The 15,304-nt window shown below is 46.3% G+C and overlaps 1 long non-coding RNA gene across 1 annotated transcript in view; it reads right to left on the bottom strand.

The window, feature by feature from the left end:
* Positions 1-2,517: 2,517 nt before the first annotated feature.
* Positions 2,518-15,304, bottom strand: part of LOC311596239 — a 55,945-nt gene continuing 43,158 nt past the window's right edge. The window contains exons 3-4 of the long non-coding RNA XR_014778787.1: positions 5,414-5,546; positions 2,518-2,690 (exon numbers count right to left, since the gene is read on the bottom strand). This is a non-coding gene — a long non-coding RNA (uncharacterized lncRNA). The remainder of the gene's footprint in view (positions 2,691-5,413; positions 5,547-15,304) is intronic.

Genomic DNA, 15,304 nt, shown 5'->3' with positions numbered 1-15,304 from the left:
CTCAGCGCTGCCTTGCAAAGAGTGGATCAAATGTCTCTTTCTTTCAGAGGTAGGAGGCTAAAACAAAACGGCATAGAAAAACTAACTGATTTTTTCCATTTCAAAAGCCCAGCTTTATCCTGTCCAGGGTGGTCTCCAGTCACTCTACCCTCTGATCCTGTTTATCAGGTTAGCTTTTAAAGGCCCCTCAAAGATTATTTATGAGTGTGGGCTTAAGCCTTTGGAGACAGTTCTTTCAAGGGACAGACAGGTTTAAAGCCACTGTCACTGGGCCTAACTGATGTGGTCACGTGGCAAGGCATAGGGAGAGTGGGCTCTGTCCTCACTAAAGAATAAATATGACAGAGATTAAACTCATTATAAACAAGAGGGATTAAAAACCCAGAACCGACCACAGCGGGAGCAAATGACTGAGAATACAGACTCCTTAGGACTTTTTTTTAGAGTGTTAGCAAAGCTCAGGGATGGTATCTTAGGCTATGCTCATAAAATCAGCAGTCATGTACTAGTGGGACAATAAAAAAAAATGGTGACGGGGGGGGGGGGGGGGGCACATGCTAGCAACAGTGTCACGCCAAGGCAAGGAGGAGCCATCACTTAGCCACAGGAAGCCATCCCCTCTAAGTTGTCCAACTGGACACTCAGCCAGGTTGTGCCCTGTCATTTCCACTGGCTCCCAAATGTCTAAGGACTTTAAAGGAAATGTTAGATGTTTCTCTCTCCTGGGTTCTCGGGACGCAGCCCAGACATTGGCAGCAGGCACAGTGAGGCCCACAGACACTCTGTGTTGCACTGATCTTTCATGGTGGGCTGAGTGGGGCGCAGGCACTGGCAGAGCATCCTCAGGGGTCACAGAGCTATACATACTTGAGCTAGGTGCCTAGACCTCAGAGTATTGTGCAGAGATCTATGCCCAGGCACCACAGCTCTCTAGCAACTAGGCCAGGAAGCTGAGGTTCTCCTGTCTCTTTTTAAAATAATCTGGGGGAAAAAATAGGGAATCAGAACATTCTTGATATATTTGCAAATTTTTAAACACACAAGAGAAGGGAAGGGCTATTTGTACTCATATCACCCTCAGAACACGCCCATGGACCTTCCAGGGTACCTCTGTACCTCAGTATCATGATGGCAGAAAGGCCAAGAAGCCTCTGGATTGATTGAGGGAGGCTGTGCCCTACAGATGTCTTGGGAAGTGCAGAGACGCTTAACTACATAAGACTCATTTCCTTATAACTTTCTAAACTCAGTCACACATATATCCACGAAACAAACCTCTGCAGCTGCTCTAGGGTGTGTTGGCGAACTATATGAGAAAAGAGGGATGATGGGACCAGTCACCAAGCCCCATGACTTTCAGACATTCTATCTTCCATTATTCCATATAATTCGCTCTACCTGTGACCTGTAACCAAGGATTTGGGCGGGATAGTGGCCAGGCACCATGTGACCTCCTGACAGTTCTTGGCTCAGGATTTGCATTGTGAAGATCAGGTCTGTGCCACATCCACACATGTGTCCTAAGGCTGTACTTCCGGCCAGGGCAGGCAATAGAGGCTTATGAGGCTACCGGAAGGAAGGCCTGTCCTAACCATATGGAAGTGCAGACCTCACTTGTCATGCCTGTGAGAAGAGGTGAGCGCTCCACATGGACGCCACATGTGGCCAGCAGAGGCTCTGCCCTTGTTATTTACAGTAGCTGACAGCCTAGACAATATGAGGCTCCATTTGGAATTTAAGGAGAAATACCAGCAGCCACGTAGCCCCATTCACATCCTCCAAGAGGGATACAACATGTATGCACGTTTTCAAAACCACCAGAACCCCTGGGCAGCATATAGTTCAATAATTCCTGCAGTGTGCCCAGGCTGTCAGCTCTCTTGGTGCCTGGTGAGATCTTAATTCTTCCAGGAGGAGTGATAGAGTAAGATAAAAACAAAAACAAAAACAAAAAGAACAAGAACAAAACACTGTAAATATAACAAAACTCAGAGACTCTTAAAATTACTTATATAAGTTATATATCACCATTAATATTCACTGATTTCCAAATGCTAGTTTGAAAGAGTCAATGGAGTTTGGACTATGTTGATACATACAAATCAGTTGGTCCAGCCACAGATATCTGGTAAATGGGATACATACGCAGCTTCTTATTTCTTTTCTTGTGTGGAAAGCCCACATAATAATTTTTATCTCACTTCCATCCTATGAGAGTAAGACCAGTGGGATATCTACATGGGCACAGATGCTAGCTGCCAACTCTGATGTCAGAGTTCCATCGTAGCCCCCACATGGTGAAAGGAAAGAGATGACTCTAAACACACACACACACACACACACACACACACACACACACACACACACACACACACAAATTAAAATAAAGCAATATTCTTAATGTAGCCAACTACTGGGATTCAAATCCCCTTGTCCTACTGTAAGCACAGTGCATGCTCAATTCTAGGAGACAAGTCACTTTGATGAATTTTTTTAAATGTAGCTTAGGAGGTAGGGAGACAGATCAGTGGTTAAGAGCACGGCTGCTCTTCTAGAGGATATGGTTTCTATTCCTAGCACATGGTCTTACAAGGTGTGTAATTCCAGTTTCAAGGGATATGACACCTTCCTCTGCTCTCCCTGGGTACTTCACACATGTGGTACACAGACACACATGCAGGCAAGCATATCTGTATACAGAAAATAAAAATAAATAACTTTTTAAAAACATGCAGATAGATCCAGTTTTTTTTAAATTAAAATTTAAATATTCTAATGACCACAAATATCCAGAACATAGGTATGTAAAGCAAGGGAGAAGGTTCTCTTGGGTTGAAAACATTTAACCCCCTGATGTGAAGGCAGCCTTTATTCTCTTGTTCCCAACTCAAAGCCCTAGGTTAGGTTGAAAAGTAGAAGGGACACTGCAATTTCACTGTGGAAACAACATGGACATCTCTGGAGTGTGCTCAGGCCTCACATGGGGGGAGACAAGAGGCATAGGGAGCACAGAGGTAAAGGCTGTGTTCGTTAGGTGAAGACTTGTATAAAGCACATACCTATTAGAAAGGCAGAGAGCCACGTTGCCAAGAGTACAGAGCAGAACAAAGACAGCAAGTGTCTTCGGTGACCACGGGCAGCATCTTACCACCAGGACCTGTGTGTGTGTGTGTGTGTGTGTGTGTGTGTGTGTGTGTGTGTGTGTGTGATCTCTACACACAAACATATACCTTCAAACATACACCTTAACCCTTGTATGATTCTCACTTAAGCAAATACAGACTCACGTCCCTCACTTTTCTTCAGGCTCCAAGGATTCCATTTGACTTGAATGGAGGTGGGCAGAGATATTTGGGGCTCATGGTTAAATTCTTGCTACCTCTAAGATCAGCTTCTGAGATCATTAGACCAGGACTGGGCTTTCTCACAATGCAGCCATCTGGTCAACCAGACTCTTCTTCCATAAATCACCAACTTATGTCCCCTCAGAGAAGGAAATGTTAAGAGCAATCTACCACCACCACCACCACCCTGGCTATGTGGCTCCAATGCTCTGTCTCTTGCTCCAAAGCTCCCCTCTAAAGCTGAGATATGAGCCTGGAGTCTGGTGCCATCAATGGCCAGTTCTCCAGGCAGGAATTATCCTATCACTTCCTATGCAATGTGGCCTCAAGCACACACTGTCCAAACCCTTCAGATCTCCATTAAATCAATACTTTAAAATACTATTAGGACAGTACATGAGCATATTCCAAATAGAAATGGTACAGCATGCTGTTAAAGACTGGAAACCTCTTCATCCACACTTCTTTTCCTCTTTCTACATTTCCCCTCGATACTCTGTAGGAATCTCTGGTTTGCATTACTTCTGGCCTGTCATTACAACATTAAGCTCTGAATGTGGACATCTGTTTGCAGGCACAGCATCCACACACAGCAACCAACAGCCCTTCCTTCTCTCCTCTGCAAGCTGAAAGACATGTGCAATCAACTCCACCCCTCTCTCATTCAAGTTTTAATTAGGTCTTTTGTGCTTCTTAAATTGATACTCCGAAGTTTTAGAGGTTACACTTGAGAGCTCTCAATGTTGATCTATAATCTGAATGATACAGAAGCATCATTAAGTAGAAAGTTCCTCTTTCTCAGGTCAGCAGAGTGTCCTGTGTCTGGGATGGAGCTTTCTTGTGTAAATGAGGCTGTGAGAGACAGGATTGAGAATCATAAAAAGTGTCCATATTTTTTTAAAAAATCAGGAGACCAGTAGGAAGGGACAAAAGCATCAGTATGAAGAGCTAATGCTGGTGTGAAAGAGAGAGAAAGAAAGAAAGAGTTGGTGAGAAGCAAGATAGGCAATGGAACACAGAGGCATCCCCTGACAAAGCAATCACAAGCCTCAGCACCAACCCAAGAGAGATGGAAAACTGTCCACTCATGAGCACCTACACGCAGTAATGGTGTCAGGTCTACCCACGAACACCTACACCTAGCAACGGTGTCAGCTTCATTTCTGATTTTTTAAGATCTGAGAACAGGGCTGGAGAGATAGCTCAGTGGTTAAGAGCACTTCCTGCTCTTCCAAAGGACCTGGGTTCAATTCCCAGCACCCACATAGCAGCTCACAACTGTCTGTAACTCCAAGATCTGACACCCTCACACCAACGCACATAAATTAAAATTAAATTTAAAATACTAAAAAAAAAAAAAAGAAAGAAAGAAAGATAAAAAAGAACTGAGAACAACCCGCATGTCTATCACCTAGGGAGCAAATGAGCAGACAGTTATAACGTAACAGGAATATGCTACAGATTAATGCAAACAATTAATTCCAGTCAAATTCCTGGAGAAGGCAACCTACAGGGACAGAAAGCCAACCAATAGTTCCAGAGACTTGGGGAGAGGCTTGAGGTAATGAGTTGGCATGCTCTAAGCATTCACAGTGCAGGCAGCCACTTAACTGCAGGCATTGTGAAGACTTGTCAAACTGTATGACAGAAAGGTCAGTTTTAGTACATGAAAATCCTATACAATAAAACTGACTGTAAAAAAGGAACTAGAGAAAGTCTCTCAAATGTGGGCCCTGGGGACTAAAAGACATTTGCCTTCAAAGAGCTCCAGCCACAAAAGTGTAGACTGACAGTGGGAAGGATCATGACGGTACAATGACATCCCTCATCAGGTCTCTACAGTGGGAGTCAAGATGGGTACCACAGAGCATCTACATCTTGTTTTCCATAATTTAGCAACACTCTTAAAAAGCTGATTTCGTGTGTGTGTGTGTGTGTGTGTGTGTGTGTGTGTGTGTGTGTGTCAGAAAGAGAGAGAGAGAGACAGAGAGAGAGAAAGAGACAGACAGACAGACAGACAGACAGACTGACAGACAGACAGAGAGCTAGCCATCAAACCCTGGACCCACCTGCCTATGCCTCTTTAGTGCTGAGATTACAAACAGCATGCCACCCTCTCTGGCCTATGGTGTGGGTCCCAGGGATGTGGATTCAAGTCTCATGCTTGTATGCACTTCACAGACTGAGATGTCCCCTCGGTACCTAGAACCAAGTTGTAAATTTTTGTTAGTTTGGAAAAACATTTTTCATATTTTATAGTAATTAGATTGTATAGACATGTTTAACTTACTTCTGAGTTTTTTTTTCTTCATAAATATGTGGTGTATACCTGAGTTTCTTTATTTAATGCTTTGTTTTGGACTTTACATTGAGTCTTAACTAGGCTCAATGCCCTCCGTGCAGTTGGCATGTAAATATGGCACTGATTTTGGAGACAAATCATTGTGCAGCTCTTCACTTATGAGCTGATGTCACATGAGGGAGATGTCTTTCTATCTACAATTTACTATAAGCCTCAGAAACAGTTCTATCTCCAGCTTTACCAAAAGAGCCTTTTTGCCATTAAGATGTGCATAGCTTTCCAGCTTTCCTCTTTGGCCTCAAAGTTGAGATTTATGGAATTCTGTTGTTGAATCAGCTGTACCCCCAACCCGACCCCAGAGTAAAATCACAAATGCTAAGATTTTATAATAAAAATGTGCCGATTCTATTTCATCTGCCACTTAGTGCAGCGCACACAGTATTTGAGAGTGAGATGTGGGCATGTTCTCTGGCTTCTGCCTCAGGTGTGGTTATCAGAACACAGTGTGGTGTGCTGCTTTTCTTACTCTCCAACTTCCCAGGTTTTTTTTTTTTTCTTTTCAAGTTGTATGCACGTGATATTCCAGACAAGTGCCTTCCCTGCTTCCTGCCTGGTGTATAATCAGTCAAGAAAAGCACTGAAAGTGCCAACAAAGAAACAACAACAACAACAACAAAATGCAATACAGGCCAACCAAAGCTCTCTCCCTTTTGACAAGACAGATAACCCCCATTTAGCATCAGAAGTGCACAGTCTCTCTGCTCCCCTCCTTTGCCCCTCCTCTTTCCTTCACATCTCCATCCCTCTCACCCTGCCCCCCTCATTCTTAGCTCCCTCTTTCTTTCCCTCCTTTCTCCCTCCCCTACCTTCTTGTCTGTCTCCATCCCCTACCCTCCTCTCTGCTTTTCCTTCTTTTATTCTCTCCTTCCTTCCCCTTCTATCTTCTTTCCTTCATCTTCCCTCTCATTTTTCCTCTCTCATCTTTTCCTTTGTCCTTTTTTTCCTTCCTTTCATTTCTATCTTCTTTCTTTCTGAAAACCTTGGCATGGTAAGTTGAAGGGCAGGGATGAGTTAGGTAAAGTCCCACCCGGGGCAGAGTGTGGACATTGATGAGGGTGACGGGAGCACCAAGTGGCTGGGGTGTCACAGCTGGAGCCAGAGAAGGAGTTGATTTATGAGAGGACAAAAGCAGCCACGTGAGCTTCATAATTAAGTAAAGCAAACAGACTCTGTTTGTTTAGAATCATACTGAAATTAAAGAATAAGCTTAGGTTCCTGTAATAGACTCAATACTGACAATAATATATTTAAAAAGCCCAGCCCTAAATCCATGTAACTTTTGACCTAGAATACAACTGCTAGAGTCATATCCTATGGATGCAATCAGAAATGTCTGCAAAAATTGAGCCATAAGCTGTTTACAGAGGGTTATTTATTGGTTTAAAAATGGGAGTTAACCTGAAAAAGACTATAATAGGATTTGGGGACATAAATTATGATCTAAGCATGAAATAGAATATTAATACAGCTATTATGGAAACTGAGAAAACAGTTAATGATCTGGAAACCATTTATGATCTGTACTGAGTAGGGAAAGCAGGTTAGATAACAATACACCCGTCTCATCTTGTTATTAAAACAACAACAAAACAAACACTGTTTCTGTGACCTGGGTGGTGTGGGGGATGGTGGTGGAATTTAGCCAGATCCTTTACCACAAGGAAGCCCAGGGACTCACCCACTGATGCACCCTGAGCCTCCAGAGTTGGGGTGTCGACAGTGTTCCCCAAATGTGTTTGATCACAGTTCTTTTGTTTTCAGCTTGGTCTTGCCCCTTAAAGCGCCCCCAAACTCTGAGGGTTCAGGACCTCCTAGTGGCCTTTCTTATGATGCTATGTCACTCATCCTCTCCTCCTGTACCTTCATCCTGATAGTGTTCTGCTGCCTGTCTCTGTAAGTCACTCCAGAGCATCTTTCAAACACAGAATACCATCTCACTGGTAATCATCCAAGATAAGCATTAGGACAACACGCAGGGCTGGGACCTCAGGTAGGATTTGGGGACATCTCTTTGTTTCGTGTAAGTGTTGTTCCAAGCTGAGGCTTAAGCAGGACTGCCAGGGGGAATATCCACATGCCTCTAGCCATGGCTTCTATGTCTCAGAGTACAAGGTTCATAATGCCCCCCCTCCCCCGCCTCTGCTCTAACCTGAGAAGGGGCATGACATGGGCTCTGTGTCAGGAGGGCACATAGGGTCAGCAGGCTGTCAATCACCACCCACACAGCACCACCAAGTGTCCCCAGAGCCCAGGGATGGATGGATGCCTTTACAAATACCTTTGGCAGAGTCCTCTGGAGGGAATCCTTCCACACATGGCTTGGGATGGGGGCTGACATGGGGAAAGTGTTGCCCCAGTGACTACAGAAGGCTTCAAAGGCTTTGTGATAGTGTTGACCCAAGGCTCCTCAGGAAGTGTGAAGGGAAGGTATGTACAAGCCAGGTGGGAGTCAGCAGGGTTTGCAGTGTCTCCAGAAGCTATCAAGGAAGGGGGCCTTGCTAACGACAGATCTCCAGGGTGTGTTGGGACCTCAAAGGTAGATGGTAGTCAGAGCTGGAGAAGGCACCATGCCTCAAGGCTTGAGAACATGATTGTCTCTGTTAATCCCCCAACACTTGACTAGCCAGGGCTATTAAAAAAAAAAAGAGAGGGGGGGGGATTTTCTTTCCTGCATTAATCACCAATTCTGGAAGAGGAAATGTGGCAGGCAGAAGCCTTACCCCTAACCTTTGCTCCTTGGGATTACTCCCATGAATATATTATAGGACACCAAGGACTTTGCAGATCTGGCTAAGGTTACTAATTAGCTGACCTCAGAGTAGAGAGACTACCCTCAGTTATGTGGGTGGGCCTGACTCTCATCACATGAGTCCTCGACTGTTGGCAGAAGAGGCAGTCAGAGAGAGTTGAAGCATCAGAATTTGATGGGAACTGTTGAAGAGGTTCTTGTGTCAGGGAAATAGAGGCATTGGCACAAAGAACCAATGGGTAGCCATATTGCTACCCACACTGGGCATCTGACCTATGTAATTGTATTATGTGTGCTTGGTTCTTTTTTCCTGACAGCAAATGTACACTGCCCCTACTCAATGGAAACCCACTAACACACCATGGAACAGAAGCAGAGCATAAATTCATGGAACAGACATAGCCCCAGGGTCACAACTATGGGAAGCAGTTCTTCGATGACATCAAGAGTGGTGAGACCTGAGGAGGCCATCTGAGAAAAGAGGTCAGGCTGCCAGTAGCCTCCTTGGGCTACGTAGTCACTCCTCCTCAGGAATATGTAGGCTGAGCAGGTCAATAGACACTGATGTGCCTTTTAAATAAACTGACAAATTACAGAGCCTCAGAAAACCACATCCCAGACTGATGTCTTAGCGTTTCAACTATAGAAAGCTCAGCTATGCTAAACCTAATGCTGTGCACAGTTCCATGGATCTTCAGTGAACACACTCATAGAACGGCAAGGTTGAAGGAGCTGGATGATGGGTCAGTGGATAAAGTGCTTGCTGCATAAGATGAGGGTCAGCAAAGATTCCTCAGCACCTATGGAAATTCCACGACAGGAAGACTCCTAATGTCAATCTTAGGCCACCACACACATGTACAAAGACAATAAAGGCACATGTGTATACACATATACACAGAGGTTTGATTTTTGACAACTATACCAAATATTAGTAGCCATAATGTTCATTTTTAAAGAGAAAAAAAAAGTCACATGGATGTGTGATCCCTAAATCCAACCCTTTTAGAATGAATCTTGTAAAAACATGTCAGTTTTGATTGCCAGTACCTAGGAGAGAGAAGGCATAGTCAGCACTGGCAAGCAGTTAAAGAGCCTTCTAATTAAGTCAATGTCCTTTCCTCTAGCCTGATGGATTAAGGAGAAGTGGCAGGCATCATGTGTGCTGGCTTCATGGAGCTTTTGACTTTGTTCCAATTGATTTACTCCTCAGCTCCAAAGAAAACAGGCCTCTGCCCCTAGCCTGGAGGGGGCCTATGAAGCCAGACCACTGGTTCAAAGAGCTGGGACTCCCTAAATGACATCTAATCAGGAGGACAAAACAAGGCTTTCTGGAGACATGTGGACTGGGTGACATTCCCAAGACAAGCAGGCCATGGATCCTTTCCAGTCTGAGCATAGAAACTTCCCTGGGACAGAACTTCACCCAAATCCTGGGTCTGGGTCAAAAGAAACACTGGGCCCATGGAGATGAACTCTCTGGGCCTAGGGCTGAGGAAGGGTGGGGCTCAAGAACTCCAGTCTCTTCCTGTTTGGGCAGGTCCAGGGAGATGACATAGCAGCAGAGTGGGGAGGCCTGGTCTCTGCTGCACCCAGAATTCCTATCCCTGGGGGTTTGGGAGACATAGTACTATATATAATCCATCGTTCAGGTGACTAAGGAGCCCCCAAGTGACACTTCAGTCCTACTGATGCAGGGGCAGGCCTTGCACCGGCCTCCGGAACTCAGGGAACACGTTTTGGAGGCTAGGAGACAGGGCCAGGCAGGCCCTAGGAGTGTGTCTCGTCATCCCTGCCTTGTCCAGTCAATCATTCCATCTGCACCTTTTGTAAGGGGAAGTCTTGGGCACTTCATTGGATTGGCTGACTTTTCTAGCACGGTCTGGATCCTGCCTGTCCAGAGAGTCCACAGCTAAGGAGATCAGTAAGGTAAGGCAAAGAGAAGACAGCAGGGAAAGAGCTAGCATCACCTGGGAAGGACGAGTGCCCTCTTTGCCTGCGCCCAGAGACCTGTGGCTAAGGGAGAGAACTGCTCAGCGGTTCTGTCAAACACGGGAATGGAAATAAGCTCAACTGTATGTGGAATGGAGCAGATAGTAAATCGCAACAACTGTTTGGGCCTAGGTAGCCCAGGCTCCACCTCAGTGTGAGATGGTTCTGCCCAGAGCAGCCAGTTTGTAATATCTGTCCAAAGTGTGAAGTCCATGGGCCCCAGCCTTACTCACCTGGTCTCCTGTAGGCACCAGGCCCAAAATGGCAGATCACTTAGTCTGACTTAGATCCCATGGCTCCTGGGCCAATCCTAGAACTTGTCACTGGACACAGAGCCAAGAGGAGAACTCAAGTGGCCAGCCACCAACACGGAGAGAAATAGCCACTCATGTAAAGAAGAAAACCAACCACGGTGTGATGTTCAGCTGGACAGACAATGCTTTGCTTCTAACCTATGGCACCCACACATGTGCACACAAAAACACACAGATACACACATACACACACATGCACACACACACACACACAAACACATAGGCACACATACACATATACACACATTCTCACCACATGTGCACACACACGTACATATATTCATTCATACGCACAGATGTGTGCACACACACATTTACACTCTCAAGTGTACACACATGCACACTCATATACATGCACGTATACACACACACACACACACACACACACACTGGCTTTTTTGTGGTCTATGTCTGCCCTTCCTCCATTCCTGTATTAGTGACTTTTCCTTTGTTGTGATAAAATGCCATGCCCAAGACAAAGCAAAGAAGAGAGAGTTTCCTTAGCCTTGAGTCCAGAGAGATAAGACTCCATCATGTTAGGAAAACATGCCAGCAAGCATCAGACATGGCAAAAGGAGAGGGAAGCTGAGAGCTCACATCCTCAGACTGCAAGAGTAAAGCCAAGAGGGCAATCTGGAAGCAGAGAGAGGCTTTTGGTTTTTATCTCAAAGCCCACCCGGCAACGGCATACTTCCTCCAGCAAGGCTGCCTCCTCTAAGCTCCCGAACACCACCACCAACTGCAGATATTTCTCATTCAAAGCACCACGCCTTCGAACACTTTAAAAAACTAGATGCCCCTCAAGTACCCGCTATGGTGTTCTGAAACACACAGGGTTTCAGCTGTCAAGTATATCAGCACACTGTCACCTCACGCGCTGCCCCCTTGGTGTGTCTGATAGGGACACCTAAGACATGTTCTTTCAGCAACCTTGGGCCCATAAGTCAAAGAGCAAGGTCCCGAGTCATCTTTTTATTTTCTACTTTGGTCCCAATGGGGAGCTTAAAGTGTAACATGGTTCCAGTGTCTTTATCTGTAAGTAAGGTGATGTCACACACTGTCGTGTGGCTGTGGGTAACTTCATAATACCTGACAATGCTCACAGCCAGATCCCAAGCACAGAAAAAGCAGATGCGAGGCGGGGGGTGGGGAGGATGGGAAACTAATCCACAATAGTGTTCCCCTCTCCCTCCTTGGAGGGAGACTTCTTAAGACATAGGATATAAAAGATAAGTGGAACAGCAGGATGTTTTAGGCGAGCATGTTTACAGGGAAGAGAAACAACGGGTTGTTCTGGGGGAGGTGAAACCCTCCATCCTACAGGGAAGAGCCTTAAGACAGGAAACAGTCAGCTCAAAGAGCTTCAGGAAGTCCCTGAAATGGAGGAGTGGATTCTCTAGGCCCCTCCCCATAAAGATACACAATAAAGACTGCCGAGAATCACCACGGGACAAGCAAAGCTTCCAAAAGACTCTCAGACCAGCTGAAGTGTATAGAAGAGACAAAGCAAGCAAACAAACAAACAAGACAAATAATAACAGCAAAAGCAGCTGAGCTGCCTAGAAGCTCAGACCAGCTGAGGCACCTGGAAAGGACACTCCTTGACCTGTTGAGCTGCCCGCAGGCTCTGCAGTGTGCTCCAGGTTTCCAACTTTTGTGACTTTACTCCTGTTGAGGTGAGCTTTGGTAACGCCACTGTCTTTGAGTCACTTCTGCTTCTATGTACTCTGGCTCCCCCACCTCTTCAGCACAACCATCATCTGCTCATCAGGTGGGCTCAGGGCCCTTTGCACACGCCTTTCCCTCTTCTGGGAATTCTCTTTTCCTCCTGTAAGATCCTAGCAATCCTAGAGGCCTCTAGTTCAATACCCCTCCCCCATGATTGCTTGACAGGCAGCCCATCATTTCCTCAGAACTCTTTCAACAAGTAGGATCAACAGCAACCAGTGTCCGTCCCCGATGAGGGAGAGCAGCACGTGGGACTGGGGTGGACCCACTGCTTGCCCCTCGCTCAGGGGCCCAGGACTCAGAAGCCCTGCCCACGCAGATGAAGGGAGTTAAATAACCCAGTTAGCCAAATACAGTCAAAGCTCTGTGCAGAGACCCCAGCTGGGTGTAGACACAGGCAGCCTAAGAAGTGCACTGCCTCCCTACGCTTGGCTAGGCTGTAGCTAGAAAACTTCCATTGCCTATTCCTCCTTAGAAAATTCTGTGACGTCAAAGTGACCCTTCCCATCTCTGCTGCCTGGGTGAGGCGCTGCCATTCTGTCCACTAGGTCTTGCAAGCCTGGCAGTATTCACCCTCATACCATGCTGAGGAGTCACAGGGGAAGCCTCAGCTGTCACCCATGGAGCCCACCCAATGAGGCAGCAAATGTGTGGAAGAAACACACTACACGGGGCTCTTCTCTGAACTCAGTCAGACAAAACCAGAGAGAAAGCATTTAAGGTTAACCTGGGGGGAACTTGTCAAAAACACTTTCCAGCAGTCTTAAGCATCTGTGATTTTAAAGTATCTTGGGCTCAGTATCCAGGACTCGGAGGAAGAGCAGGGGAGGGGCTGGAGGATGCTTACAGCGGGAAAAGAGCAAATGCTGGAGTCGGACATAATACAGCGCACTAGAGGAGGGAGGCTGAGAGATTTGCAAAGCCCTGCTGGGATTCGGTAGAGAGGGGAGGGGAAATTATTTAATACTAATATTTCCTAATCATAACTTCTTGCTCTTTTGAAGCACCCCATGGACCACTCTGCTGAAAAAGGAAGATGATGGAGTGGCGGCTGCTCCGCTTTAAATGACATTTCTGAGGCATCCCTGAAGTCTTCTCCGGAGCCGGGAAACATTCCAAGAAGTAACCCCAGCATCCGCAGGCTGAGCAGAAAAGACAGGAGAAGCCTCTAGCACAGAAAGCCAGCAAGCCAGCCAGGAATCCCTGTCAGTGGTCCTGAGGACAGACCAGGAAGGAAGAGCCCTGGTGTATTTTGGATGTTGCTCTGGTGACCAGGGTATTTAGTGTTCTTCTGATCTCTTGCACTGCACATGTGCACGCACACAGGCGCAATGTTGAAAGAATGAGTTTGCTGTTGCTGTTGCGCACTTCAGTGTTCAGCTGACTTAACTGAAAATACTCAAGAAAAAATGATTTTAAAAAGGACAAAATAAACCAAACAGAACAGTACAACGACATTCCTCCCGGACAGACTCAGAGTGACAGTGACATCCCAGGCAACCCAGGTCATGGGCAACAGGTGGCTCACTTGTGCAGGTAACCAGGTCCTGACTTCAAGGTGAGTTCAAAAGGCCAAGAGATCAATCCGTGAACCCGGCCTTCCCCCTGGGAGAACAGTTGCTTTTTGGAATTCCGTGACATAATCCGGGTAGAGAGCTCCAAGCTGGGAGCATCTGAAACCAATTATGGACACGTTGCCAATTATTTCGTTTTGATGTCCCGTCCAGGACATTCCACCAGGGTTCTGTAGGCACCAAGGGTCTTGCCATGACACCCAGTTAGTGCACAGCATCTCAGTTTGTCATGCACTGGGATCAGATAAAACAACCACACTGGCGATGAAGTCTCCCAGCCGTCAAGCTATATTTGGGGCTACAGTTACCCACCCCATGAGGAAACAGCTGCTGTGGCCTCTCATACAACAGACTCCATATATTGCAACAGTGACGGGTGTCCATGAAGCCATGAGCCAGTAGGAGGCTAGAGTAGGAAGCCATGTAAACTCTAGGGCTTTCTTATTTCAATTCATTGGGTAAGCCCTATGCAGGCCATAACACGTGTCCATTCATAATCAAATGTTAGTTTACAGGTGACACCACTAGCCTACCTTTGGGGACCTAGCAAAGTCTTATGTCATCACCTGCAAGGTGTGCCCACCTGACAAATAAAGGGACCACCACACCACACCCAGGTCTCCCTCTGTCCCCACATTTTCTATTTTCTCCCTCTCAATCTGTCCTTCTCCACCTTCACAGCTCTGTCCCGTCTGTCTGTCTGTCTATATGTCCCATTGTCTGCCTCCACCTCTCCTCCAGGCCCTATCCTCCCTCTTTTCTTCCCCAAATAAACCTCCTTATACCAAACCTTCTCGGTAACATAATTCCACAAGGGGGTACACGTTGGTACCATCCCGCCATGGTACATCCCCCCACCCCACCCCTACCACGGTCACATCATCATTACTAATTATTAGCACTGAACTTGATAGATCCTAGAACTGGCCCATCAGGGGAAGTCAGTCTCACTCCTGTAGGTCCACTCACTGACTCTAGGTTCTCAAAGTTGGCTAGCCGGTTCTGCTCTCTTCCTCTGCCTGATGCATTTGCAGAGAGGAGATCCTGCCTGGTTCCATTTCCACTGTCCTTACAAGAAACAAGATTAGAACTCTCCCCTGGCTTCACAGCTCAAGCAACACTCACCCTGTTTGATAGTCCTTCGTCTGTGACATAATTTGGGGGAGCCTCACACATCTGGCTTGAACAAAAGCACCTGGAAACAGTATCACAGACAAGCGTAAAACATGAGCTGTCTCCAG

This window comes from Acomys minous, assembly GCF_964271855.1.
Source record: "Acomys minous genome assembly, chromosome: 4".
Lineage (NCBI taxonomy): Eukaryota > Metazoa > Chordata > Mammalia > Rodentia > Muridae > Acomys > Acomys minous.
Note: the sequence above shows the minus strand (reverse complement) of the source record. Positions and strands in the feature narration are given on the sequence as shown.